Below are 27,058 nucleotides of genomic sequence, written 5' to 3' on the forward strand. Positions count from 1 at the left end.
CTAGTACAAACTCACTGATTCATGTTTGATCCAAACATTCTATTCTATTCTATTCTATTCTATTCTATTCTATTCTATTCTATTCTATTCTATTCTATTCTATTCTCACTTCATGGAATTCAGCTCATGCCATTTCCTGCTCTATTCCTATGATTGATAGGGATTATTGAAGAATTCATTTAGTAAGGCAATAATTGACGGAAGAGATTCCAGACTGGCAAAGGGCACAATTTACTGGGAAGTTCTTTATTTATTGAAATAAATGGAGGTTATGTGAGAACACATTCATTCCAAGGAAGCTTGAGTTGGAGTGCTTCCAACAGGACGCCCCCTCCCCAGTGCCTAAAGTACCTGCCTTTAATTCAACACAGCTCACCTGCTTCGAACTGAAGCTATTATATTCTTGAATTTCCATGCTAATGTTCCAAAGAAAGAGCGCTCACGTTTGAAACAGTGTGCAGTGTTTACCTGTACGGTGATATGAATGCTGTCAAAATCTCACTCTATTATCCCAATATTCTGAATCTGATGTGCCGTAACAGTTGAGTGCTGAACATTGGTGAGAAGGATTATGCAAAGGTCTACATCACTGTGCCGGGAGGGGGGAAACTATTTTTCTCATTTTCCAGCAAGTCTGTTTTTTCAGTTAAATTCTGTTTCAGATTAGAACACCTGTCTTCATAAGGGTTCTTCTGTACTTCCAAAATAAGAAGGGCAGACAAATATTTATCCCAGGGGAGGTTTCTCCCTTACTGAAACACTGTCTTGGGAGAAGTCTAGGGCAGATTGGCCATTAACTCACAGGGGAAAATCTTGGTTTCCAGTTCATGCCCTGGTATATTGCTAACAGGGTAAAAAATGTCTATTGAGATTTCAAACTGTATATGATTTAGATTTTTTGTGGCTCCAAATCCAGCAATTTGCCAAGTTGATCAATATATACTTGCAGCACTGTGTATGGTACAATGGGATGGGGAATGCCAGAGACACTGGTCATCTATATTGTCCTACCACGGGGAACATCTTACCACATTTCTGTAGCTGAGAAGTGGTAAAGATTTTCTAATCATCTCCACTTTGCAGGGCAAAGGCACTTTCCATTTGTTACAGTTTTGGTACTCAAACCACATGTAAAAGGAGATTGCAGAACCTGTGCACTGTGGCCATTTTGTGTGAGGAACACCCACATTTTCAAATTTCAGTACATATAACTAGATATCAACATGGGGGGGGGCAGGGGACACAATTGCATCTACCAGTTTGAGGGGAAGATGCCCTATTGACACGGAACAGCAATTGCATTTATTATCAGGAGTACCACAGGTAGTGTGATTTCCACACTCATGGTTTGAACACTAAAACACAGGAACGAATTACAGGATAAGACATTAGAGATTTTAACTTTTTCTCATTCTGACAAGTTAGTGTTTATGTTGTTAGATGTGGATTCTTATGTCTCCTATAGGATGACACTTTTTGCTTTAGCCACTAGTAAATTTTTATGAATTTTTAATTGTATGAATTTTTAATTGTATTTTAAATTGTATTTTTAATATGTTGGTATCTGCCCTGAGCCTGCTTGCGGGGAGGGCGGAATGCAAATTTGAAATAAATAAATAAATAAAATAAAATCAGAGCAACTGTGGCTTCCAAGAAAGCAGTCAGATGAAATGATATGTAACTTTTGAGTCTCAATGAGAAATTTTAGAGACGGTTGTAATACTTGAAATTTTAAAAATTTAGGGCTGTAAATGTGTTTTAACTTGTAATGGCCTATGGCCATATACAATAAACTTATTACCTACCTACCACTAAAACTGTCATGACTGAAAAGGGCACGGACAGCTGGCCAACCAAGTGTTTGTAGTACAGCACTGACTTGTACCCTACCACTCCAATTAACAAACCTTGAAGCCTTCCTCCAGCCTTAAGGAAATTTACTCTTGCTGAAGAGGCTCTTTTCCCTGGCAGATCAGCCATTTATAACAGAGGAACAGCAAGATTTGAGTCCAGTTGCACCTTAGAGACCAACAAGATTTTCAGAGTGTAAGCTTTCGAGAGTCAGAGCTCCCTTCTTCAGACACCTTATAGTGGTTGACAGATTTCCATTCCATGTGGCTGAATGTGGTGCCTTCCATGAGGATAGCGTCTGAAGAAAGAAGCTCCAACTCTTGAAAGCTTACACCCTGAGAATTCTTTTCTGAGACCCAGTTTGGTGTAGTGGCTAAGAACTCCTCCGCTTGAAATCAGCTGGATGACCTTGGGTCAGTCACAGCTTTCGCAGAGCTCTCTCAGCCCCACCCACCTCACAGGGTGATTGTCATGAGGATAATAACAACACACCTTCTAAACTGCTCTGAGTGGGCGTTAAGTTGTCCTGAAGGGGGTATATATACATCAAATGTTACTGTTGTTAATCTTTCAGGTGCCACTGGACACAAATTCTGCTGTTCTACTGCAGACCAACATGGCTACTCACCTGAAATTATAACGGAGGAAGACTTATTACTCCAGAGGAAGGCTTTAGACTTTGCTGATGGAACTGTCCACAATACAAGCCATTGAATAAAAGTTTCTGTGGATTCACCAAGTACCAGGGGCTCATGAAAAGGGGCTCAGCAAAAGCATGGCCTCTGCAAAGTTCTGTGGCTTCTTCAAGCACTGAGTACTGATTTGGGGGCACTGAATGTTGAGGAGAGAGGAAGTAAAGTGGCGCAATGACAGGCAGGCAGAGGTGTGTCAAAGATCAAGACAACAATAGTTCGGGAAACATTTTGTGTCATACTGCTCACTCAGTCAGAAACGCATTAAGGGCAAACTTTTCAAAAGTATGTCAAGCATTCTTGACTTCATTTTGAATGCATCCTTGGGCTCTTTATGTCTTTTGGGATTCCAAAACCTTTTTGTAAGATCTTTTTTCCGTTCCTAGGGAAAGAATCCACACAGATATAAACAGCCTTCTATTTAACTGTCAGGAAGCTTTTCATCACAGACTCTCCCTCCCCTCCATCATTCAAACACTTGATGGGGTTATGAGAGAATAAATACAGCATTAATACCTTTGCCTCTTCGATTATCACGCTGACTCCCCCTACCAAGGAGACTGGGTGCCATCGATTATCGTATGTCAATCTTCACAGCCAGTTTTGGAAAGCTGACCTTGCTTCTCTTTCAGATTCTGCGAAGTGAAGGCTGACAGGGCACTTGCACATCACCTTTATTAAGCAAGACTCCTTGGGCATTGGCTTGGATGAAGAGCAAGATTTTTTTAAAAAATGGTTGCAGATGCCTGCATTAATTATTAGGCTGGTGTAAGCATGACCAACTGATAATGGAATTAGCTCGGCTGAGCAGAAATCAGTCAAAGGAGTCCAATGCTCTGCATCCATCATTAAGTAGTTTTTGTGGGAAGGGAGAGAGAATACAGTTGTTATCATCCTACAAAGCTAGGGCAGGCTGCAATGTGGCTGTAGCAGGATCTTGTCACCCCAGCTGTGCCTCTCAACATCCCATAAACCTCCTTCTGGGTGTACATGCATGGCATTTTTTGTAATAGTACTCATCAGTACTCACTCTTTTTTGGGGGGGCTCTTCCAAGTCATGAGAGGGGAATTTAGGGAAATCAGCACACATTTATATATACATGAGTACCTCTCCCTCCCAATAAAACAGCAAAAAATGCATGGGGCATTAAACCAAAAATGGTATGAGCTTACAATCTCAGAGATCTCAGTAGAGATGGGCACAAACAGAAATACAAACCAAAATTCAGGATGATCCAGGCCGGTTCGTGGTTCGTGAACCAGCAGTTCGTCAGAGCCCATTTCTGATGAACTGCCACCAACTTGAGGCTGGGTCGTTTGGTTCGTTTTTTGATTTGTCACTGCAGACAGCCTGGCACCAATCAATCAGTTTCCTAGGCAACAGGAGATGGACTTCCTGCAGGCCTTCTGCTGGCCCAGAAGCAGTGATTTGCTAGCCTGGAAGTTACATTTTCACGAACCAAAATGAACCGATTCGTGAACCAGGGCAGGTTTGTGAGGGTTCATGGTTCATGAAATGTGACGAACCACACAGTTCATTTTTTTTCCAGTTCATGCCCATCTCTAGATCTCAGCTATCCAGCTGAAGTTAAACACTTTTAAATCTTATTTTAACTCAAATGGAAAATTGATGAGGAGAGAGGTTTTTTTTTTAAAAAAACAACCTTTCAGTGGAACAGATCTGAGCAAAGTATTCAGTGGTGTTTATTCCCAACTAACAATGAAATTCTAAACAGAGTTATACCTTTCTAAATCTAAATACCTTTCTATACCTGTCAGTGGGCTTAGAAACGTGTAGTACTGCTTATGAATGCACTGTAAGTGGGTCAAGGATCACAGCCTTACTTGAAGTCTAAGGGTAGCCATTTTAATCTGCTGCAAACTAAAAAAAAATGCTGTTCTGGAGAGACAGAGGACTCCTTGAATACCTGGGAGGAAATGAGAGGTCTCCCACAGGAAGAATAATCAGTGAAAATCACCACCACCACAGAAATTCTAGATGAGATCCAAGCCTTTTTTTGCACTTGAAAACTAGCAAACATATTATGGGACAAGATTTGATGAGCCAGAATTAGGCAAAGAAGTCTTGTATCCTATCACTGCACTCAGCAAAATTTTTAAGCTTTCCTCTAGACAAAGGAGCCTCCCTTTGACAGAAGTGTCTTTCCTGCTGGAAGAAAAGTCACTTCCATCTCAGGGAAGCACTCTAAGAGAGAGGAAGGCTCCAGTGGGAACAGGGAACTCACTTACCCCTAGCCTCTGCCCCTACTGCTGCTCACCTTGCTGGCGGGGAAAAAAGGCCCTGGGGAATGGGCCCCAGGGGTAAGAAACCTCCTAGGCCAGTGTTCACTGGAAGCACTCCCAAAGGCACAATAATATCACTTCCAGGAGTGATGTTATCGCTCCCGTTGGTGAGCATGCTCCCATCCTTCACAGGGGCAAAGACGGGAGCATGCCTGCCACCGGGTACGATAAAATCACTCCTGGAAGTGACATCATTGTGCTTCGCCAGGAGAACTGTCAAAGAGTGAGTGCTGGATCCCCCACCCTCCCGCCAGGAGGGTAAAGACTCTATGCTGAGTGGATACAAGCCCTTAACTTGCACTGTAACATTCAATATGTCAACAAGATGGGGGGCAAAGAGAGTAACAAAAGAGCAGAGGAAGAATGAGAAAGGGAAGGCTCACAAGAGAGAAATGTGGGCAAGCATAGTTATTATGGATACTTAAGTTTTCATAGTAGTTTGCAGATGAAATCTGCTGGGTTAGAGAGCCACAGATGGATGTAGGTGTGGGTATGAAATACATGGGGGAATGGGGGAATTGCTTCCTCTTCAGAAATGCAGACATCCTCTCCATTCCCCTTCCCTTACTGTAAAGCATTTAACTGAATGCTCTGCACATGTTACACTTATTTTCTTGTTCATGAAGGACATGCTCATTTCTGTGCGACACTCTCCAGCTCTTCATAAATAGCAACAGACTTGACACTTCATTATTAATTAGAGGTATAGCAAATTGGCTGTCAAATGTTGACAGGTTTGTCTCTACAAGCATACAAACTTAAAAGCAATTTGCCCGCCATGTTTTAAGTGACGAGCATGCCTAAAAATGTGCAAAGCCACATCGCCTCTGATCTCGAGGGCACTGCAATAAAGCCAGCACATTACTTTTTCTCAAGACGAGCAACATTTTATGCAGCTCGGAACACAGCCACAAAATGTGAGCTTTAAATTTTTTTTAGTTGAAAATGGAGCAATACATAATTTTGTTTAAAAGTCAATATATTATTATATGATACATTATTAGATTATTATCCATCATTTCTGTTGCCTGTGGCAGGGGTTTTCAAATGATGTTACTGGAATTCTTCAAAAGTCATCAATAATGGTAGACACATTTCCATGAAAGACAGCTTGCCCACTGCTATCAATCCTCTCTGCTACATGCAGCCAAAGGAGAGCAGCACATACGCTCTATGCCAGGAATGGTGAATGACTGCATTTGGGTGGGACGTTTTGTTCTAGAGAAAGCATTCCTGGAGCCAGAAGTGCCACATAAATTGAAGGTGATGCCAGTTTAGTGATTTATTATTGTGCAGCTCATGTGCTCTGACTAGAGATGGGCATGAACTGAAAAACAAACAAACATGATGTTCATTGTTCATTGCTGTCCATGAACAGGGACTCACGAACAACTACGAACATGGCCCTGTTCACAAACATGTTCATGGTTGGCTGTTAGTGGGGGCCAGCAGGCTCTCCTCCTGCCATCATCCAAGTCAAGATCCCTACTGCACCACTCCCAGAAACCTTACCTGAGCAGGCACCAGGAAAGGTACCAATAATAAATAATAGCTTGGCTCAGAGCCTGGCAACCGCCCTGGAACTTAAAGGGGTAGCTCCCTATCCCACCACACACAAAGAAAATTCAAGCTCCAATGCACTCTCCCTGTCTCTCTCTCAAAATGCCAACAGCAACTATCTCTCCACTGTCTGCAGAGCTGAGAGCCCCCCTCCCCCCTGGTCTTTGCTCCCTTGTTGTAACAAATTTGGAGCTCCACACTTGAAAGGAAGACCTGCCTATCAAGCTAAATTGGGCTTAGATTGGGGCTTCCAGGGCAACAGCAGGAGTTCAGACAGAGTTCAAACAATCCCTGCCTAAGTTGCCAAGGGAATTGATTGCAGGTGCCAGACTGTCTGGCTTGATGAAGAGCAACAAACCACAATGAACGAGGCTTGTAACGACCACCTGTTCGTTTAGAATGGGGCCTCATGAACAGGTTGTTCGCGAACAGCAGATTAGGCTGTTTGTGGCTTTTTTGTTGTTCGTATTGCTGTTCGTGCCCATCTCTAGCTCTGACACAGCTTTATAAGTTGGAGACCCACAAAGCTTCACAGGACATGGGAAATTCTTTCCATCCCTAACAGTCCTCCTCAACGCACTGGCTGTGTATTGCTGAGTCCAACTTTCCCCGCTTGCTAATGCTCTTCCCTGCCTTTTCCGTCCCCTTGGCTTTAGTTTCCTTCCCTTACATCCTGCTCCATCCCCACATATACCACTTCTGTCTTCCTTTTCCTTTCTCACCTCCCTTGCAGATTCCCTCTCTCTCACCCCTCCTTTCTCCAACTCCTGTCCTCCTTGATCAATCTTACCATAACATCTGGACAGCTATATAACCATCCAGCTATATAACCATCCAAATTGAAACTCAAATTGCCTATATGTGTGGCTTTTATCTTTGTTTTTTTTTTCCAACCCTATTTTTTACTTTTGTAAAAACAAATTTCTCCACAAATTGGAATGTTCCCCTAGGTTTGCATAAACCTCTATCCTTGCTTTGGGTGGCCTTGTTGGGGAGATTTTTTTAAAAAAATAATAATAATAGCACAGGGTCCATACATGGCTCTTCAATATAAAACATTAGATAAAACATTCATAAAGAGTAATGTAACAGCCTTTTTATTTTCTACAAATTAAAAGGTTAAACTATGGGGAATCTTTTAACTGTAGCTGGATTGAAATTTGATAGAACTGCCAAGGACCATTAAAATTGCCAGGAGGCACAGATGCCAAGAGCCTCCAATTCCCCCTCCCCCAAGACAAAGACTTTTGCAACTTTGAGAGTTTCCAAGACAAATTTCCACAGCTAATGAAAGTTTTGAAATAGTGATTTTCACAGCTGATGAACTAGCTCTATACTGAATCCTGCAGCATGAAAATAAAGGTCCTGTCAGTCCAATCTCTTCTTTCTGGCCATGTCCAGCCAGATTCATCTAGAAAGCTTACATGAAGACAGCAGACTTCCTCCATTGCGGGCCTCCAGCAACTAGTGTTCAGAATAGCTTTGCCTCTGAACATGGAGGTTCTATTGAACTATCAGATAGTTGGCATAGTGTCATCTGTAGAGTGCTGGACTAGTATCTGGGATACCCAGAGTTGAGTCCCCAGAGTTGCCACAGAATCTTGTTGGGTGACCCTGGGCCTGTCTTTCTCTCTCAGAGTGACCTACCTCACAAAGTTGTTTTAAGGATAAAATGAAAGAAGGGGGACACTATATTCTCCCTTGAGCTCCTTGTAGGAAAGGCAAGATTTAAAAATGTACTAAATAAATGTTATATAAATATATAGTTTAGGTGAGTAGCCATGCTGGTCTTCAGCAGAACAGCAGGATTGGAGTGCAGTGGCATCTTAAATGTCCGGGGTTGAGCACCCCAAGCACCCCAGACTTGCCACAGACTCCTTACCTGAAGGCCGATGAAACCCCGACTGAAAGCACAGGAAGCCCCAGGGAGGGGGTTCAGCTCCGGACAGCAGCGAGGGAAAGGAAAAAGGAGCCAGAGGGAAAAACCAGCCAGGTGTGTGCTGCCCAACCCCACCCCAAAGGGCATGAGGCATGCACAACTGCCAGAGACACCAACACCTGGATGGAGGTACTGGAAGCCCCTGCAAAAGCCTTAGGAGGAACCAGCAGCAACAGCCACCTGGGAGAGCCAGCTGGACCCCAGGAGACCGGCATGGCACCTTGTGAGCAGAGACAGAGGAGGCCGTGCCACATTGCCTGGAAGGGCCCTACCTGCAGGAAAGAATAAGAGAGAAGGGAAGTGAAAAAGGAGGCACACCTGAGGAAAGCCCCAGCTGGGATCCATCCAGCCCTGCCCTGCAAGAGAAGAGAGGAATGCAAGAAGAAACTAGGGCGAGGGAAGAAACATCTGAGGGCTGGACAGTGTCAGGAGTGGGAAGGAGCCTGGGAAGAAGGGTGGAGGAAGCTGGAAGAAACCCTATAAAGGCTGGCTTGGGAGAGAGATTGTGATGGGTTGTGTAGAAGTGGAGTGGGGGTTGTTGGAGGTTGGTTGGCAAGGAGGAGTATAAGCGAGCAAGGAAGGAAAGGAAGGTTGATGGAGTGGAAGGAGGGAGGTGGGAGCAGGGGCTGGGTCAGGTTGAGCGGGCTTGCGAGTGGACTGAGAGGGAGTAAGGGTGAGGTATACCTCCCCTCCTTCCACAAAACAGGACCCCGCAGTATCCCTGATGACACCCCAGAGCCAGAGTCAGGCACCCCAGTGTCTGACACAGCAGCACCCAGGACGAATCCTGACATTAGAGACCAGCACAATTTTCAGAGTGTAAGCTTTGGAGTCAGGGACCCCTTCTTCAGACATGAAATAAGTATATACAACATTATGATTAACAGCCATTGATAGGCTTAGCCTCTATTTATTTGCCTAATCCACTTTAAAGTTATCACCACATTGCATGGTAGTGAACCTTTTTATTATGCACCAGGTGAAGAAATAAAATCTTTGGTCTGTCCTATATGGAATGCAAAGGATAACACATAATATATTCCTAAACCTTGAAAATGTATATAGTCTATAGACAGTACTTTCTGTCATTTAACTTTTCTCCCCATTATGGAATTTTTATGCTCTATAAATAGAAAGAATCCTTTTTATGATATGAAGATATGCCGTCATTAAAAAAAAAAAAAACCAAACTCCTCGCCGCATGCAAAGAGTGTACTTTTTTATTTTTATTTGCTTCTGCAATACCTCTGCTTATAACAATTAAGATTTAGTATTGCTATGAAAAGTTATTGGCTATGGCCTGTCATTGCTTTAACCCTAATGCATAATCTCTGCATCTCAACTCCTGTTTCAAAGAAGCTTGATAATCAAGAGAATATTACTCTTTTGCTGCCTCTTTGAGCAGTTGTGCTCAGAGAGGGAGTATTAATCATTTCCAGGATGAACGGGTTGGAATAAGTTATTGAGTAGTATGGTATCACCATTAACAGAAGTTCTATATGCTGATCAAACATAGGCGAGATTCCAGCTTGGGATAATGAAGCAATTCATCTTAGGTGTTTCTAAAACCCCTGATCGCAGCTATGTAAATATTATAGATATTGGACCTATTAGTAAGAATATATACTTATTAGCTATCAGCTTTATTAAAACTATAATTTAGCCAAAGTGTTTGTTAAATAATTCAGGCTGCAGTTTTATGCATGCTTACTTGGGAGTAAGCAACACTGAATACACACAGGATCAGCCTGCAAAGGAATCACCATCTAGTCAAAGTTCAGCATTTATACAGCTCATCGCTTGCAATGGGAAACTGAGGCATGTACAGCATTCAGTAACAACAACAACAACAAACTTGTGCTTATATACTGTCCTTCAGGACAGATTAGTGCCACACTCAGAGCGGATAATGAGTCAATGTCATTATTATCCCTACAACAGACACCCTGTGAGGTCGGTGGAGTTAAGAGAGCTCTGAGAGATCTGTGACTGAACCAGTCACCCAGCAGGAATCAAGCGGAGAAGTGGGGAATCAAACCCGGTTCTCAAGATTATCTTGCCACTAACCACTGCACCACATTTAGAGAGCTGTGACTGACCCAAGGTCACGCAGATGGCTTCAAGCGGAGGAGTGGGTAATCAAAACTGGTTTTGCAGATTAGAGTCTTGATGCATGTCATTTGCATGTCTCTATATTTTTATTGTATTTGCATCTATATATTAAATGATATTTTGATGTTTTATTATCTGTTGTTTGCCACCTTGGGGACCCTGTCTGGGCAGAAAGGAGGTATAGAAATCCTTTCAATCAATCAATCAATCAATCAATCAATCAATCAATCAATCAATCAATCAATCAATCAATCAATCAAGTATAAATAATAAATGATAATAATAACCTAGAAGAGCCCCGTGGCTCAGAGTGGTAAGCTGCAGTACTGCAGTCCAAGGTCTGCTCACGACCTGAGTTCGATCCTGGCGGAAGCTGGGTTCAGGTAGCTGGCTCAAGGTTGACTCAGCCTTCCATCCTTCTGAGATCAGTAAAATGAGTGCCCAGTTTCCTGGGGGTAAAGTGTAGATGACTCGGGAAAGGCAATGGCAAACCACCCTGTAAAAAATCTGCCAAGAAAATGTCGGGATGCGATGTCCCCCCATGGGTCAGTAATGACTCGGTGATTGCACACCTTTACCTTTAATAATAACCTAATTCTACAGGAGCTTTAAGTGCGTGTTTTGCCACTGCATAGCCCATACATGGGTTGCATATATAACTCTTCTCATGTTCAGGTGATCAGATGTAGAACACTAAGAACTGTCTCAGATTCTTCCTACCGTCTGTGCAGGGAGCACCATAAGTCATTCAAAACTTAACTTCCTCTAGATTTGCAATAATGCCTCGCATATGATCTATGAGGCCCATATCTTGTGAAACTGGCTGTAGTTAATGTGACTATGTCTCAGGCACGTGCCTCCATCAGTGAAAAATAACATGAGGGATATTTTCGGCTCAGCTGTTGGGAAACCATAAAGTCTTAATAAACAGAAAGGTGACACAATATTGTGAAAAATAGGAACACAACAAAGTATAACTACTGATGCTAAGGATGCTACTCAGCACAATGCCAAAACATATACTTGACATTCATCATGGCTAAGATCTGACAAACAGGTGGTGGGAAGATGTTGTGGGAGGACCACACAGCAAACACTGCAGTAGCTTTATATAACATGAGTAACTGGTCCAAAAGAATCTTAAAAGCTGGATCGGGCCAAGGACTCTAAAGGTCTACAGATTGGGTCCTACCAGCTTTTCCTCTTATCCTCATCTAATTTCTTTCCTCACTGCAACCTGTCCTGCACAGCTTCTGTTCATGTGGGATCATGATCCCCAAACATAGCTTTCTGGTAGTCGTCTTACCAGGAGAAAAGCTGGTAGGATCCAACACTGTTACTACCTAATAGGGATGCCAGTCCCCTGGTGGGGGCAGAAGATCCCCTACCCCCACATTTCAGCCCTGACTCTGCTCACTCGACCAAAAGGGGGGAAGGAAGAGGGAAGCAAGCTGGAAGCCACTGGAGCACACAGAGAAATGGCATGCCCGCATGCTCCAGAGGCCACATTTCCAGCTCAAAACTGAAACCTATGGCATCTTAGAGGGGCCAAATCAGAACAAACATAGTAGAAATCCTATGTTTGAGGCCTGTTTTGCCCCCACTGAGACCCTGCTGCTTCTATTTTTTTTCATTTTTCAACTGGAAGTGATTTCATCAGGGCCTTTGGTACCTACAATGTGACACACATACATACACACACACACACACACACACACACACGCATGCCCTGCTTTGGTGGTAAGGGAGGGCTAGCAACAGACACCTCTACCGCCTTTATTTCAACACTTTCTACAACTTTTCTGGCATCTTGTTCCATTTGTGTGTATGTATGTTTCTGCTATGCCTGCCTATGGAATCCCAGCCACCTAGAAGACTAACAGGTGTCCCATGATTACCAGCATAAATTTTTGGGAGACCAAAGAGTAGAAAAGTTGGTTGGATCCAATCTCATATTTCACAGATCCGCAACCCTATGAGCCCCTCAGCCCCTGGACAGACAGATTCATCAAAAATCAAATTGATACATTTTGCAGTACCAGAGAAATCAATGGAGAACATAATTCATGTAACCACAATGAAGTTGATCAGGATAGCGCTCTCTTACCACCTACCATCTTGTCTTCCATTTAGGAGACATTTTTCTGTAATAGCAAAAGATAATAAGGAAATATTTTGAGACTGCGTATCTCCAGAATGAAACAAATTTCAAACACATCTTGCCCATTGATCCAAAGAAGATTTGAACTTTTCAAAACAGCAAGTTTCCAATGTCAACATCAAAACTTTTGAAAATTCATATCATGCACCAAAGACAAAGAGATACAAAAGCAGCTCTTTGTTAATGAGTAAGTTGTCCAAAAATCATGAAGCAGGTTTTTCCGTTTCTTTTATTTAAAAAAAAATACAAATGAAACCTGAATTATCCCCCCATTTAGCCTCAACCCAATGTTAAAACCATGAACAGAAAAGTTCTGCTCGATCAGTTCAGTAATCCATTTAGTCCAGAATCCTGTGTTACACAGTGCCCAAATCAGTTGCTATGACTTCCTATTGCAATGCAATGTACAGAGAGATTGCTTTCCTGCAAGGCAGAGATAGTTGTGTTCTCAGTCTCCATGACCAATGGTGTGATCGCTCCTAAGTAGGTTTTGACGGACCACAATTTACAGAGATGTTTCCACCATGCAGCACTCAGAAGGCTGGAGGGGGAGGAGCTGACAGTTTCCCGAAATAAGAAATGGATTGGCTGGCTTCCCCTCCTTCCCTCTGATTGGCTGGTCAGAACCCCATCTTCAAGATGCAAGGGTTGCTGGCACGATTTTACAGTTCAGTTGGGAGTTGGGAGTTGAAGAAAGTGTAAGTAAGCATCTTGAAGCCAGCTAGGTGAACTTGGGTCAGTCACAGCTTCTCAGAGCTCTCTCAGCCCAACCCACCTCACACGGTGATTGTCGTGAGGATAATAACACACTTTGTAAACCGCTCTGAGTGGGTGTTAAGTTGTTCTGAAGGCGGTATATAAATTGAATGTAGTATATAAATTGAATGTAGTAGTAGTAGTAGTTTTTGTTGTTATCTGAAAGGAGGTCAAACAATTACCCCTCTGAAATAGGGTTGCCAGGTCTCTTGGAGCCCAAACTGGGGTTTGCCAGGTCCCTTTACTCCCCCGGCGGGAGATTGGGAGCCTGGCACTCACGTCACTTCCGGAAGTGACGTCATCGCACTGGGATCAAAAGCTGGCCCAGAGCACTCTTGCACTCTGCCGGGCACGATCCCCCCCCCCCCGGCAGGGGAATGGTAACCCTACTCTGAAGTGAGGAAAAGGATATCAGATGCCCTACGTAACAACCTTATTCGAGGAAGAATTCTCAGTATAAAACTTACTTACACAGAACTGGGGGAGGGGGTTTGGCTCAGAATGAATTGGGTAGAAGCGGAGACTTTCGTTCTAGCCAAAGGAAAGGGTTATTTCTTCTTAGGAAACGAAGAATAACTCCAGCCAATAAAAAGGGGTTTGGCTCTTATGTCTGGTACTTAAAAAACAAATAAAAGAGTTCAATATATTTCAGCACTACAGAATATCACTGCTTTGCAAAACAAACAAAAACAGTTATAGTTGGAAGCAACAAGAATTCCAAATACAAATATAAAATATAAATACCTCCAGTACATTTCAGCTTCTAAGACTCAAGTTCATGATGAATGTAGCTATTATTACTATTATTTTAAATTAGCAAAAAAGCCCGATGTAGGGAAAAAATACACCTGGCTCTAGAAAGGGGAGGGTGGGCAGGCAGGCATTCTCCTCTGTCACTGATTCCAGATGGTGAAGGAGGCAGGTGGGCATTGTCATCTGCTCCACACCTGATCTGCCTGATCTTGGCCATATGAAGGGGTGGTGGGCTTTGCTACCTGCTCCATGCTTGATACATGCTGGGGAAAGGGGGGGGCTGACTATGGCTGGGTGAAGGGGTGCAGGCATTGCCACCTGATCCAAGCCTGATCCCAGCTGGGTGAAGATGTGTGGGCATTGCCACCTTCTCCCTGCTGGGTGAAGGGAGGAACAGGCATTGCCTTCTGCTCTGTGCCTGATCCTGACAGATGAAGGTGGGTGGTGGGATTCACTACCTGCTGTGCTCCTGATCCCAGCTGGGTGAAAGGGGTGCAGGCATTGCCACCTGCTCTGCTCCTGATTCTGGAAGGTTGAAGGGGGGAGGCATTGCTGCATGCTTGGCTCCTGACTCCAGCAGGGTGAAGACAGGGTGGGCATTGCCACCTGCTCAGTGGCTTATTCTGGTAGGTTGAAGAGGGCGGGAATTGCCACCTTCTCTGCTCCTTATCACAGCTGGGTAAAGGGAAGAAGGGCATTGCCTCCTGGCACCTGCTCCACTCCTGATCCCAAATGGGTCATGGTGGGGTATGTACATTGCCACCTGTTCTGCCACTACTACCAGCTGGGTTAAGGCAGGGGAGGGCATTGCTACCTGCTCCACTCCTACTACATGCTGGGTTAGGGCACTGGGTGGCCAAAGCCCCTTGCTCTGCTTCTGATCCCAGCTGAGTGAAGGTGGGGCATTGCCATGTGCTCCGCTCCTAATACTAGCTGGTTTAAGACGGGGTGGGCCTTGCCACCTTCTCCGCTTCTAATATCAGCTGGCTTAAAGTGGGGAGCGGGCATTGCCAACTGCTCTGGTCATGATCCCAACTGGTTCAAAGAGGGGGTGTGTGTTGACACCTGCTCTGCTGTTGATACCATCTGGGTTAAGATGGGCGTTAGGCATTGCTAGCTGCTCCACTCCTAATACCAGCTGGCTTAAAGTGGGGGACAGGCATTGCCAACTGCTCTGCTCCTGATCCAAACTGGTTCAAAGGGGTGCAGGTGTTGCCACCTGCTCTGTTGTTGATACCAGCTGGGTTAAGATGGGGGATAGGCATTTCCACCTGCTCCACTACTAATATCAGCTGGGTTAAGACAAGGGGTGGGCATTGCCACCTTTTCCACTCCTAATACCAGCTGGGTTAAGATGGGGAGTGAGCATTTCCACCTGCTCTGCTCCTAATGCCAGCTGTGTTAAGACATGGAGTGGGCACTGCCAACTGCTTTGCTCCTAATCCCAACTGGTTCAAAGGGGGGCTGGCATTGCCACCTGCTCCACTACTGATACCAGCTGAATTAAGATGGGGGTTAGGCATTGCCACCTGTTCTGCTTCTAATACCAGCTGAGTTAAGGTGGGGAGAGGGCATTGCCAACTACTCTGCTCCAAATACCAACTGGGTTAAGGCAGGGGGTGGGCATTGCCACCTGCTCCACTTCTTATACCAGCTGGATTAAGGTGGAGTGGGCATTGACACCTGCTCCGCTGCTGATACCAGCTGGGTTAAGACGGGGTTAAGCATTACTACCTGAGCCCTTCTAATAACTGCTGGGTTAAGGCAGGGGGTGGGCATTCCCACCTGCTCTGCTCCTAATACCAGCTGGGTTAAGGTGGGGAGAGGACATTGTCACCTGCCTCACAGCTAATACTAGCTGGGTGAAGACGAGAGTCAGGCATTGCCACCTGCTCCCATCCTGCTCTCGTCCTGGGGTTCCCATCATGGCATGTTTTCTGGAGGGACATGGTGCCTTGCCTAGGCTTCCCTCCATGGCACCACCCTCTGGTGGTGCACCAGGGTATAAAGTCAGTTATCTGTAATACGCTTACTCATTTATATAGTAATTTCAATATATATATATGGAATATATTTCAATATATTTCAATAAATGGCACACACAAAAAACACCATGTTGTGATTCAGCTATGAGAATCTTACCATGAAGTCTCTTGAATATCTCTGATAAACAAAACAAAACAAAGAAAAGATACCTAATGTTAATATGGTATGAGAAACGTACGTCTATCCTATCAGATCAATACTCAGTGTATTTAGAAAATATTTTGGTGAAGATAGGGTTTATTAATGAATTATATTTAATCACTACTGATGTGAAGGCACTATTCTAGCAAGTACTTGTGAATGACACATATATAGTCATGTTTCACAGAACTCTAACAATTACAATTGATGACTAGCTGGAGGAAAATTGTATTTTCCCAGTGACAGAACACTGTCCATCTAGTGAGGGTTGAAAAAGTAGTTCTGAAACAGAAGTACTACCTTGAGGAAATGTGTCTAGTCCTCTCACAACTAATGAATAACAATTGTGTTTTTATGTTCCTGAAAGGCCCAGTAACTTGTTCTACTAGGTGTTTATTCTCGCTTTGAAATATCAAATCTTGGATCCAGGCTAAAACACACACAAAATGAAACTCTGGTATAAGGGGAAAAATCAATTTACATTCTCCCACGTAACAGTCTGATTATTTTTAGAACATTGATCTCACTTTATTAAAATAAAATGGTAAAATCCATACCTCTTCTCTTAGTATTGTGGTCAATTAAAGCAGCTGGAACATTAGCTATATTTAATTTCAAATCTAAAATTGCTACCTGGGGTTGCATTATATTTCTGAGTTATCTAGGGATTCCTGTATTCCTCTCCTGAATTTATGGCAACTTGGTTTCATTTATAAGAGGGTTGGCTTGACCTGAGTTAATGGAAAATGTGAGGTTCTTCTGCATACATCTTATTATTTTAACATCATCATAATAGAAAAAGCCTCCCAAGAGATCTTGATTTTATCCTGGGATACAATGACGGAATGTATGTTGGAAATTCCTATTTGTTCCAGAACTCACACTCTGAAATCATGACACTTATAGGAAACTGCCATCCAATACCACAGTCTACAATGTGGTTTCTTACACACTAGATGCATGTTTGTAGTGTATAGGTGTGTAAGGAAGGAAGACCTCCATACAACACGACATGGTCTGTGGGGTTGGCCATGTATCCATGTGTGTACATATATGCATACAGTGGTACTCTACTCATCATAATTTTCCTTGTCAGGGGATGCTGAAATAATCAATATTAGAAGCAGAGGGCAGATTTTGCCCAATCAAAACATTTATCCGCAAAGAAATTCTTTATTTCTCTCCATTAACTTATAGCAGAAAAGAAAGGGGACAGGTTAGGGTTCCCAGGTGCCCACTGGTGGCAGGCAAACTCCCCAAGATTTGCCCCCTTGTCCACCGATCACTGAGCAATTGGTAGGAGGGGGCAAACTCCCGGAGCTTGCCCATCACCGGCAGGCACCTCAGCACCGCGTGCACAGTGCATGCTCCCACCCAGCGTGGCAACGTCACTTCCATAAGTGACGTCGCACCAGCCACAGGAGCGTTCCCGTGCTCCATTTGGGGCTGATCAACCCATTTGGGGCTGATCAACCCAAACCAGCTGAATCCAAGCTGTGCAGAGCATGGGAGCACTCCCGCAGCCAGCGAGATGACATCACTTACGGAAGTGACGCCACTGCACACGCGGTGTGGTGATGTCACTTCCAGAAGTGACATCATCATGCCATCACTGGAGCACATGTGCACTTTGTGCACGCACGAAGATTTGAAGTGGGGTAGACAAAGGTAAGTGCCAGGTTCCAACCCTCTCTGCGGGACCCTAGAGGGACCTGACAACCCTAGGACAGCTGGGGATGCCTTTGGAATGGATGGGTGAGTGGGATAACTTTGCTTCTTGTCTCTCGTGATCCCAGTCATTAAGAATTGGGTCTGCTGCTACGTCCATGGCATCATCCTGGATTCTGATACTTGCAGCACCATTGTAACCCCACTCCTGAATCACTTAAGATGGCAACTAAGCCCTGTACCTGCATATCTTGAAGAAAAAACAGAGTATCTTGAGACACCTCAGCAACAAACCATGCTGGCATCATCATCCCCCCCCCCCGTCGAAACAAAGTTTGGGTATATAATTAGGGTTATTTTTTAAATAATAACATAAACTGTTATTGCAGCAAGAGATCTTAGTGGTAGAGGTCAAGCCCTCAGGTCACCCTGGACTTCTGCCTTGACCTGTCTGGATGAGCTCCCGTTGCCCCAAGGGTGTTCCATCCATAGGATGACTGAGACCCAGTGACCAGGAAAATGGTTCCCCTTTAAAGCTCCAACCCCCAACAGCCGTGGAGCCTGGGGAGGCCTTATGCAGGGGTCCCACCAGGCAGTCTACCATTGCAGCTGGCAGTGGTAAAGCCCACCAGCCACTCCTGACAGACCCCAATTCCCCACTAATGGGAATATGCCAAGGGGGTCACCGGCTCGTTCATTTCCCCATCCTATTCTGCCAGTGGCCAAACTATTTACAGTACAACCATATCAATTACCTAATATCCTCCCACAGTGCAAGGTAGGCGAAAAACAATTCTTTCATTGTGTCAATAAGGAGAGAAGAAAAAAGTTCCTACCTGGCCCTGATAACCAGTGACCGGCTTGTCCTGCACCGCCATAGGGAAAGGTGGGTGGGCTGAGCTCGAGAATATGACTGCAGGCCAGAAAGGCAGAGCTGGCCCATAAGCCTTCAGCTCCACCCCCTGGCCGATACTCAGATGCCTGGGAAGAGGCAGACTGCTTCTTCTCCATCCGGCACAAAAATGCAAGCTAGAGATCTCATGGGTCTGTAGCAACCAACCAATAGACAACCCATCCTCGTGAAATGCATTCAACCACTCCACATTCTGTTATTATCTACTCTTTAAAGTGATGTGTGCTCAAATATTATAAACAGTGAACCTAAATTAATAAAAATACTTTATCACAACTGCAAGCCACCAGCACCCTCTAAGTAACAATTTTTCACCAGAGCGAAGTTCATTCAATGAACTTCAATGTACAATGATGGATCATTCATAAACGCACATTGGCTGAACAGTCATAAATCCCCAATGACCAAGACTGTATCAATAAATATATCTGAATAAATACTTGACAATAAGTATTGCATAATAAATAGTTTAAACAATTGGGATCCAATTTCCTATGTCGTAAATTATATTGCTTTGAGGATGGTGGTCCAGAAGTTCATACGGTGTGTACAAATAGTTATTGAATGCCACACCATGTTATTTATGTGTTATTTATGTCCCATCTGGCCCCTGGCTCTAGCAGACTGGTCTGCTAGCTGGGAGGGCTGCATAGTAAACTTAACATAATTTAGGGTAGAATCAGGTATACAGTTGGGCATATGTTGGGCCACGGGTGACTACAGGATTCACGGACAGACATACAATGGAGGTGCTTACCTTAAAAAGTGCTCATTTGCTTGGCACTGTGAGGGGGGAGAAGGAGCTTCTAGTTTCCCTCCCACACTGCTTTCGCAAGCGGAAAGGGAAGCAGTGGAGGGGAGGACTTTTCACATCTGGTTCCATGTGCATTTCAGTAGTAACAGAGAAAAGTAGCACAGCCACTCCTGTAAAAGGCAAAGGTAGTCCCCTGTGCAAGCACAGAGTCATTTACTGACCCATGGGAGGACATCACATCACAACATTTTCTTGGCAGACTTCTGTTACAGAGTGGTTTGCCATTGCCTTCCCCAGTCATCTATACTTTACTCTCAAGAAACTGGGTACTCATTTTATCAACCTTGGAAGGATGGAAGGCTGAGAAAGCCTTGAGTGGGCTATCTGAACCCAGCTTCCGCCAGGATCAAACTCAGGTCGTGAGCAAAGCTTGGGTTGAACTCTGTGCCACAGGGCTCTAGCCACTCCTGGCGGATGTCAGCTCTTGCCAGATACTTCCCCAATCACTTCACTACATCACTCTTGTGTATGAGTTAAAGACTTTTTTATTAGGAAAAATATTAGTTCAAGAAGCTGTAACAATGGAATTGACCAGAATGCCTAAAGATAGTAAAGCAGGTTCAATTATAGGACACTGTCTCCACCACCACCCCCAGTGGGAAGGAGAGGCCATTGGAGGTTATGGCTGCATTGTCTGGGAAGAGGGGAGGGGGGGGAGAAAGGAGCTCTGCTCAGTCTCTGTATTAAATCCAAGGTCGGGTTCCCAGGCTTCAGCAGGAAATGGTAACCAAAACTCCTTGCCTGGAAGATAAACAGTTAGCAACCAAGCAACAGAATACTGATTCTGCTCTGCATTTACTCAGAGACACAATACTTTCACAACTACAATACATCTGAGGGCATGGCAGTTATGGAAGTTCCAAGACTTTGCTTTTTTCCCCCTGAACTTAACAAAGGCAAAAGTGACCTAGTGCAGATTTCTTTTTAATTATAGTGAATCTTGGCTTTTAAAAAGCCAAGCAGCCCAAGTGCACACATAATTGCAATTATGCACAAATTGGCTTACAGGAAGCCTCCAGGAAAACATTAACCCAAAGCTTGAATTGGTTGCAAATTGCCCCCAAAGTAAGGGCTGTGACATACTACCAGGTTGACGTAGACATCCCATTAGATGAAATGCTCCTGGGGTAACTCACTGGGAAAGATGAGTTTGAAGCATGGAACATTTCTCACTCAAGAAGCAAATGGAAATGCCTCATGTCTCCCATCATAAATATTTCCTGAAAAGGCCCATTCTGTTCACACCTTTAACTGCAATATTTCCCTGCTCTTGTTTGGAATAGGAAGCCCACAAAACTGGCCCCTTCTACAAGATGTCTCTCACAAGTCATGACTAGTTCATTCTTTCCTTTGCCAGCTATGCTGCAGTTTCAGGAACTGAATTAAGGCATTTACATATTTTATGGAAACTGCACTGATGTTATGGATATTTTTAAATGCTGTCATTGCTGCTATGATTTAATTGTTACTGAAGTATTATTAATGTAATTGTTGTTAGATTTTTTTTTCGTGAGCCACTCTCAGTTGAATCCAGCCAGGTTTTCTCACTCACTATCATCCAATTCCCCTTCTTAATTTAGGTCCTATCTCACATGGCTCTTCATATAGGTCCCTTTATCCTCAGCCTTTTTTGTTAGTCAAAAGGGATGCCATCTTTCTTTTATCACCAGCAGAACAGATGACTCAATCCCACCCTCTGAATACTCCATAGGGGAGGAGAGAGGGCATGCAAACCTTTGAAATAAATAAATAAATTGCATGTAACCCTAAAATAAGCAGAGGGTCATCACATTCTTGTTGGCTATCTCATAGTTTACACAGAGTATAGGCCTTTTTTTTGTCTATAAACCGAGTATGGTTCACACACAGTGTTGGATTCTGTGCACCTATTAAACAAGCAAGAGCTCTCCTCTGATGATAGAAGGCTTCTCCTGACACAAGCTGTCCTGTGTCAAGAGAAAGTTCCTTCTACTGGAGAAAAGAAGTTTCACTAGTGGTATCGAACTGCAGGACCCAAGCCATGATCCCTGAGTGTAGAAGATCAGGGCACAAGAAAGAGCCTCAATCCCATGGATCCTTGTGTACCATCAAGATCATCTAAGGGCCAAACTAGACGTGTCAGCGTCCTCATGGCCATCATGAGGCTTCTGCCATTCTGAAGTCATTTAAAAATGCTGCAAGGGCCCTCTTGTTTCCCTCGTGCACCTTTTCAAGTGCTGAAACAGCCACTGGGGGCAGCCATTTTGGCGCTTGTTAAGGCATGAGGGGAAAATAAGACCACCTCACCCTGCCACTTGATGAGTCCAATCAGGACCAGGCCCTCGCAGAATTTTTAAATTAATTTAAAATGCCAGCGATGTCATTGTGGCAGCCACGAGGATGCCATCATGTCTGGTTTGGCCCTCAGTGTAAATAAGTCCCTGACACAAATAGGCCCCACTCAAACAAATCCACGTGTTCCCTCTTCACAAGAGACAACATTCATATTCACACAAAAGGTTCTTGACAGGGAATGGAGAATTTGCACACCCAAAGCTCATTCCCACACCTTGTTGCACATTAAAACTGCATTCCTGGGCTGTGTAAACAAACCCTACTGGGATGACGGAAAGAAATACATCTCATTCCAGCACAAGATTGTGTTTCTGAGCCTCTTTAGCGGGCTTCACTGCACTCATAAATGTAACTACATAGCTGCCATGGGCTTTGATAGTTCTGTCACTTAATCTATTAATAAGACAAACTATTTTTGACCCAACCTCCTCAAATCCATTTCCTTTTATCTCATCTCATTTAATAGGAAAATTGCAGCCTATTACATGTCTAAGTAAGTATCCTGTATATCATTCATGTGGTTCTTAAGTAGATCCTTCAGTGCTGACAGCCATATTTGTTACCTTACTTCCAGCACACAAACCAAATAAACGTGTTAAGTCTGGGAAGAGTTTAATGGAAAAGCTGATGCCTGGTTACTATCGAGAAGCAGGGGGGGGCTTCATAAGCAAATCCAACCAGTTGTACAATGACAAAAGCCCTCTGTAGATGTGCTGCTCTGAATACATGAAGTGGGCGCTAATTAGCCTACTGGGAGGAAGTGGGTCCCTGTGATTTAACTGGGCTGCGCAAGCACCACTTTGTGTAAATAGGGCAACACAGATTTTTCATAGGGATACAGCTTTCAGTCATGAGAACCATTAACCTGAACAATCGAAGTTTGAACGGAAGCTGTACCCACCTGGAAAATCCACACATTACCGCATCTGAAGAAGAGAACTGTGGTTCTCGAAAGGTTATGCTACAGTAAAGTTGATTAGTCTTAAAGGTGCTACTGGACTTTTTTCTATTTTTGCTACTACAGACTAACACGGCTAACTCCTCTGGTTCTATACCACGCATTACCAAATTCACATGAGATGTAACTGTGCAAACTGCACTCCCAATGTGCTTTGCCATCAGTTCATATGTATGGAATGGGAGGTAACATCTGTAGAGCATGTGAGCACTAAGGCCTCCTCTGCAAACCACACACACACACACAAACAGAAGATTAATAATGATCAACTGTATGCAAAGTCTGAATAGCACCCTGTAAATTAAATAATTAAAAGCTCCTTCAAAATATGCATCCACCAGGAATCTCCTTGCTGTGCCTATGAATAACTCACTGTTACCGCCTGCCTGCCATCTAATTACCCTGGGGGTGGATAACGTGGCTGCATTTCCGCATGAGGCTCAATTGTATTACACAATCACTCTTAATGCAATGATCCAGTAGCCCTACTTGCCCTCAGAAGAAGCTGACTGTTTTGCCCTCCATATGGATCACTGTAACAGATTGCCTCTTTCAAATCAAGAGGCATACTCAGAAGGTAAAAGTACAGTACAGCTGGCTGTCTGGAGGCAGAGAATTTCCCCACATTATTTCACCTCAGCACTGATGTTGTACAATGTTAACAAAGTTCAGTTGACTATAAAAGAGGATTTAACAAAATAAGCCATGATGTGGTGCACAAACCCACAACTCACACCTCCTGAGCGCTGACCCACAGCCACTCCAGAGACCAGGCAAAGTAGGATGTCATTCAAGTTATTTGTAAGATTAGAAGCTCTCTCTTTTTTTCAAAGGTCATGCTTCCCAATCTTCAGACCTTTTCTGGGGTGTGCCTACGCACAAAACATGAATTCTAGACTTCAGCTTAAGAAAAGATATGTTTATTACTTAAGAAGTGTCTCCACAAAACATGAAGCACTCTATTCACACACCAAGCAATAAAACAAGAAACCCTTACTAAAACCTGTCTATCTAAACTTAAAGGCTAGCTAAGTAAGTGTCTCTAAGTGGTTTCCATAGTTGCATATCTCACCCATCCATCACACAAGCCACCTCTCTCGTACTCAGTCAATTCAGCATAAGGACATGCTAGGAGTAATAAAATGGCTTTCCGCATCTGGCATGCAGCTTCCTCATCTCTCATCTCCCATCTTTTTGGCGTGAACTGAGCAGCTGTTTTTAAGGGCTCATTGAATCACCTGGCAACACAGGAACCAATCAGGGTTAAGCTGTTAATTGGCTCGGACATTACAGCTGTGAGAAATCAGGAGAGTTAAGCACAGAGCCTTCTTGAGAACATTCCCTTCGAGGTTGAATCTCGATGGAAATAGGATTGTTCTGCCCAAATCAGCTCTGTTAAACACATTCCTGTGCTGGGCCACAAATCCTTACAACACTTACAACTTAAACCTAAGTTCAGCCATTTTCTTCTAAAGACCTAGTCTCAGGTTAGCAACTTCCATATATATGGCGAAATGGAACTTGTGCATACGCTGGCAGAATGTCTTTGAATCCAAATTCTTAGAAGGCAAGCAAAGGGATGTACTTCCTAGAAGTATCTCGTAGCAACTGATGGGCCCAGGTGGTCTGACCCAAGAGGGCTCTTCTTCTCTTCTTATCAGGAAGGCATTATAAGATGAGCATGTAAACTTTCAGCCATTTTAGACTTAGTGGGGGTGGGGATATCTTTTGAAATATCTAGAAGAGGTATACTCTTTAAAAAGATCTTTTTTTTTGCTTCTGCTCCTTCCATTCAGAGATCACTTTGCCAAATTATGTGCAGAACAGTGCAATTCTATTCACAAGACTAGTTTTCTTATCAACAATTTCCCTCACTTTGACTGATTGTGCACACAAACATAAAACGCACCCTTCATCCTGATATTATTTAAAAAGGCCTTTGTTTACACTCCATTAAATTAACTGAAGTTATTTTGCTTAATTACTAATTGAAATGGGTGGTATAGTTTACTCTTCCATACTGCAAAAGTGTAAGCATCTGGTGTAAGAAAAAAAATATGCTTCCCATTTTAATTTACTAAAGAAGTGTGCCTCAGCACTTGGGAGCCCAGACCTTTGGCAAGCTATCATAACCCTGTTCACATTTGATAGTAAGCAAATGTATTATCGGCATGTCAAAAAGAGCCAATACCAGTTCACTTTTTAGATGAAACTGGGAACAAATACCAGGATAAATGTGGGTTTTTACTGAAGGTCATGTGAGAATTATTTAATACTAGAGATGAGCATGAACCAAAATACGAACCAAAGTTTGTCACGAACTGGGCCAATTTTTGGTTCGAGAACCAGCGGTTCATTGGAGCTAATTTCTGATGAACTGCAATGAACCACTGTAATTTTTAGAGCGGTTCGTATGGTTCATTTTTCGCTTCATCACTGCAGACAGCCTGGTGCTGATCAGTTACCTAGGCAATGAGGGATGGGCTTTCTGCAGACCTTCTGTAGCTCCAGAAGTACAAACCAATGAACCAAATGAACTGGTTCAGGAACTGGGCAAGTTCATGGCAGTTTGTGGTTCGTGAAACATGATGGACCAGAAACTGCAATGAATTGCCATTTTCGTGGTTCATGCCCATCTCTGTTCAACACACATACAAATAAAATGTATACTGTATACAGACTGGATGTGCATTCACTGTAACTTGTGAACAGGGTTTTAGTCTTTCACAGATGCAACCCCAATTCTGCAATAGAAGGATTACTGAGATATTGTATGAAATGATATAGGATGGAGAGAGATTCTGAGAGCAAATGTTGCTCCCATAGAGGTTAGAGAGAGTGAGCATAAAGACAGGAAGAAAAGGAAGCAGGTGGGAGGAAGGAACATAGTCCCTGAGATTAGCATTCTGGGTAAATAGCAGAATGGACAATGGAAAGAATACCGCGGAAATGACCTACCCACTTACTAGCTCCACAGCTCTGAAGCCCTGGTGTGCTTGGCACAAAGAGACACTGCACAATCTTTCATGTCCACTATGATGAACATACACCAAACCAATATTGAGCTTTTTAAAATTAGAAGCCTATGTATTTCATGCAGTGAAGGTAAGAATGCATTCATGAATTCTAGTTTATGTCACTTTTTATTTTAGGTTCTGTTACCCATAAAGTGACCAATAAAACAACACAATATAGCTACCTGATGCTATAGAAGTTTGCAGTTCATCTCATAAAGTTGGAGATACCATGCAGGTATCTTTTATGGGCCCAGCTTCACAAAGGTGTTCTTCCAAGGAAATGATTTTTTTAAAGCAGATTTGTAGTTTTAAAAACAGTGCAGTGTTAAAGCCTGGGGATGTGGTTGCGCTGTTGGTTACCAGGATTCCCTGTTCAATCATGAATCTTAACCCCAGAGCAGTACGAGATGGAAAAATCACATAAAGCCAAAACTTTTTGCTACTTTTATATGTATTACCTGTCTCTAGAATTTTCTAGGGACATTTTTAATCTCTTAGATGTTGTACAGAATAAATATTTCAATATCCAAAATAACTGCTGAGAATTTACAAATATGTATCCACTAGAAACAAAGCCCGTTGTGGGGGGAAATACAATGGGCTCTAGAAAAGGGAAAGCACGCAGGCAGGCATTCTCTTCCTCCATCACTGATCCCGGCTGATGAAGGAGGGGGGTGGGCATTGCCACTTGATCCAGACCTGATCTCAGCAACATGAAGGGGTGGTGGGCTTTGCTACCTGCTGCACATCTGTTACAGGCTGAGTAAAGGGGGGCAGGCATTGCCATCTACTCCGTTCCTGATCCCAGCCGGGAGAAGGGAAAATGGGCATTGCCTTCTGCTCTGCACCTGATTACGGCTGGGTGAAGGGGGGCAGGCATTGCTGCCTTCTCCAAGATGGATCCCAGCTGGGTGAAGGGAGGGTAGCCATTGCCACCTGTTCCCTGCTGGGTGAAGGAAGGAGTGAGCACTACCTCCTGATCCTCACCTGATCCCAACAGGCGAAGGCGGGAGGTGGGTTTTGCTACATGCTCCGCTCC

The sequence above is a fragment of the Eublepharis macularius genome, chromosome 7 (genome assembly GCF_028583425.1).
Source record: "Eublepharis macularius isolate TG4126 chromosome 7, MPM_Emac_v1.0, whole genome shotgun sequence".
NCBI classification, from domain to species: Eukaryota; Metazoa; Chordata; class Lepidosauria; order Squamata; family Eublepharidae; genus Eublepharis; species Eublepharis macularius.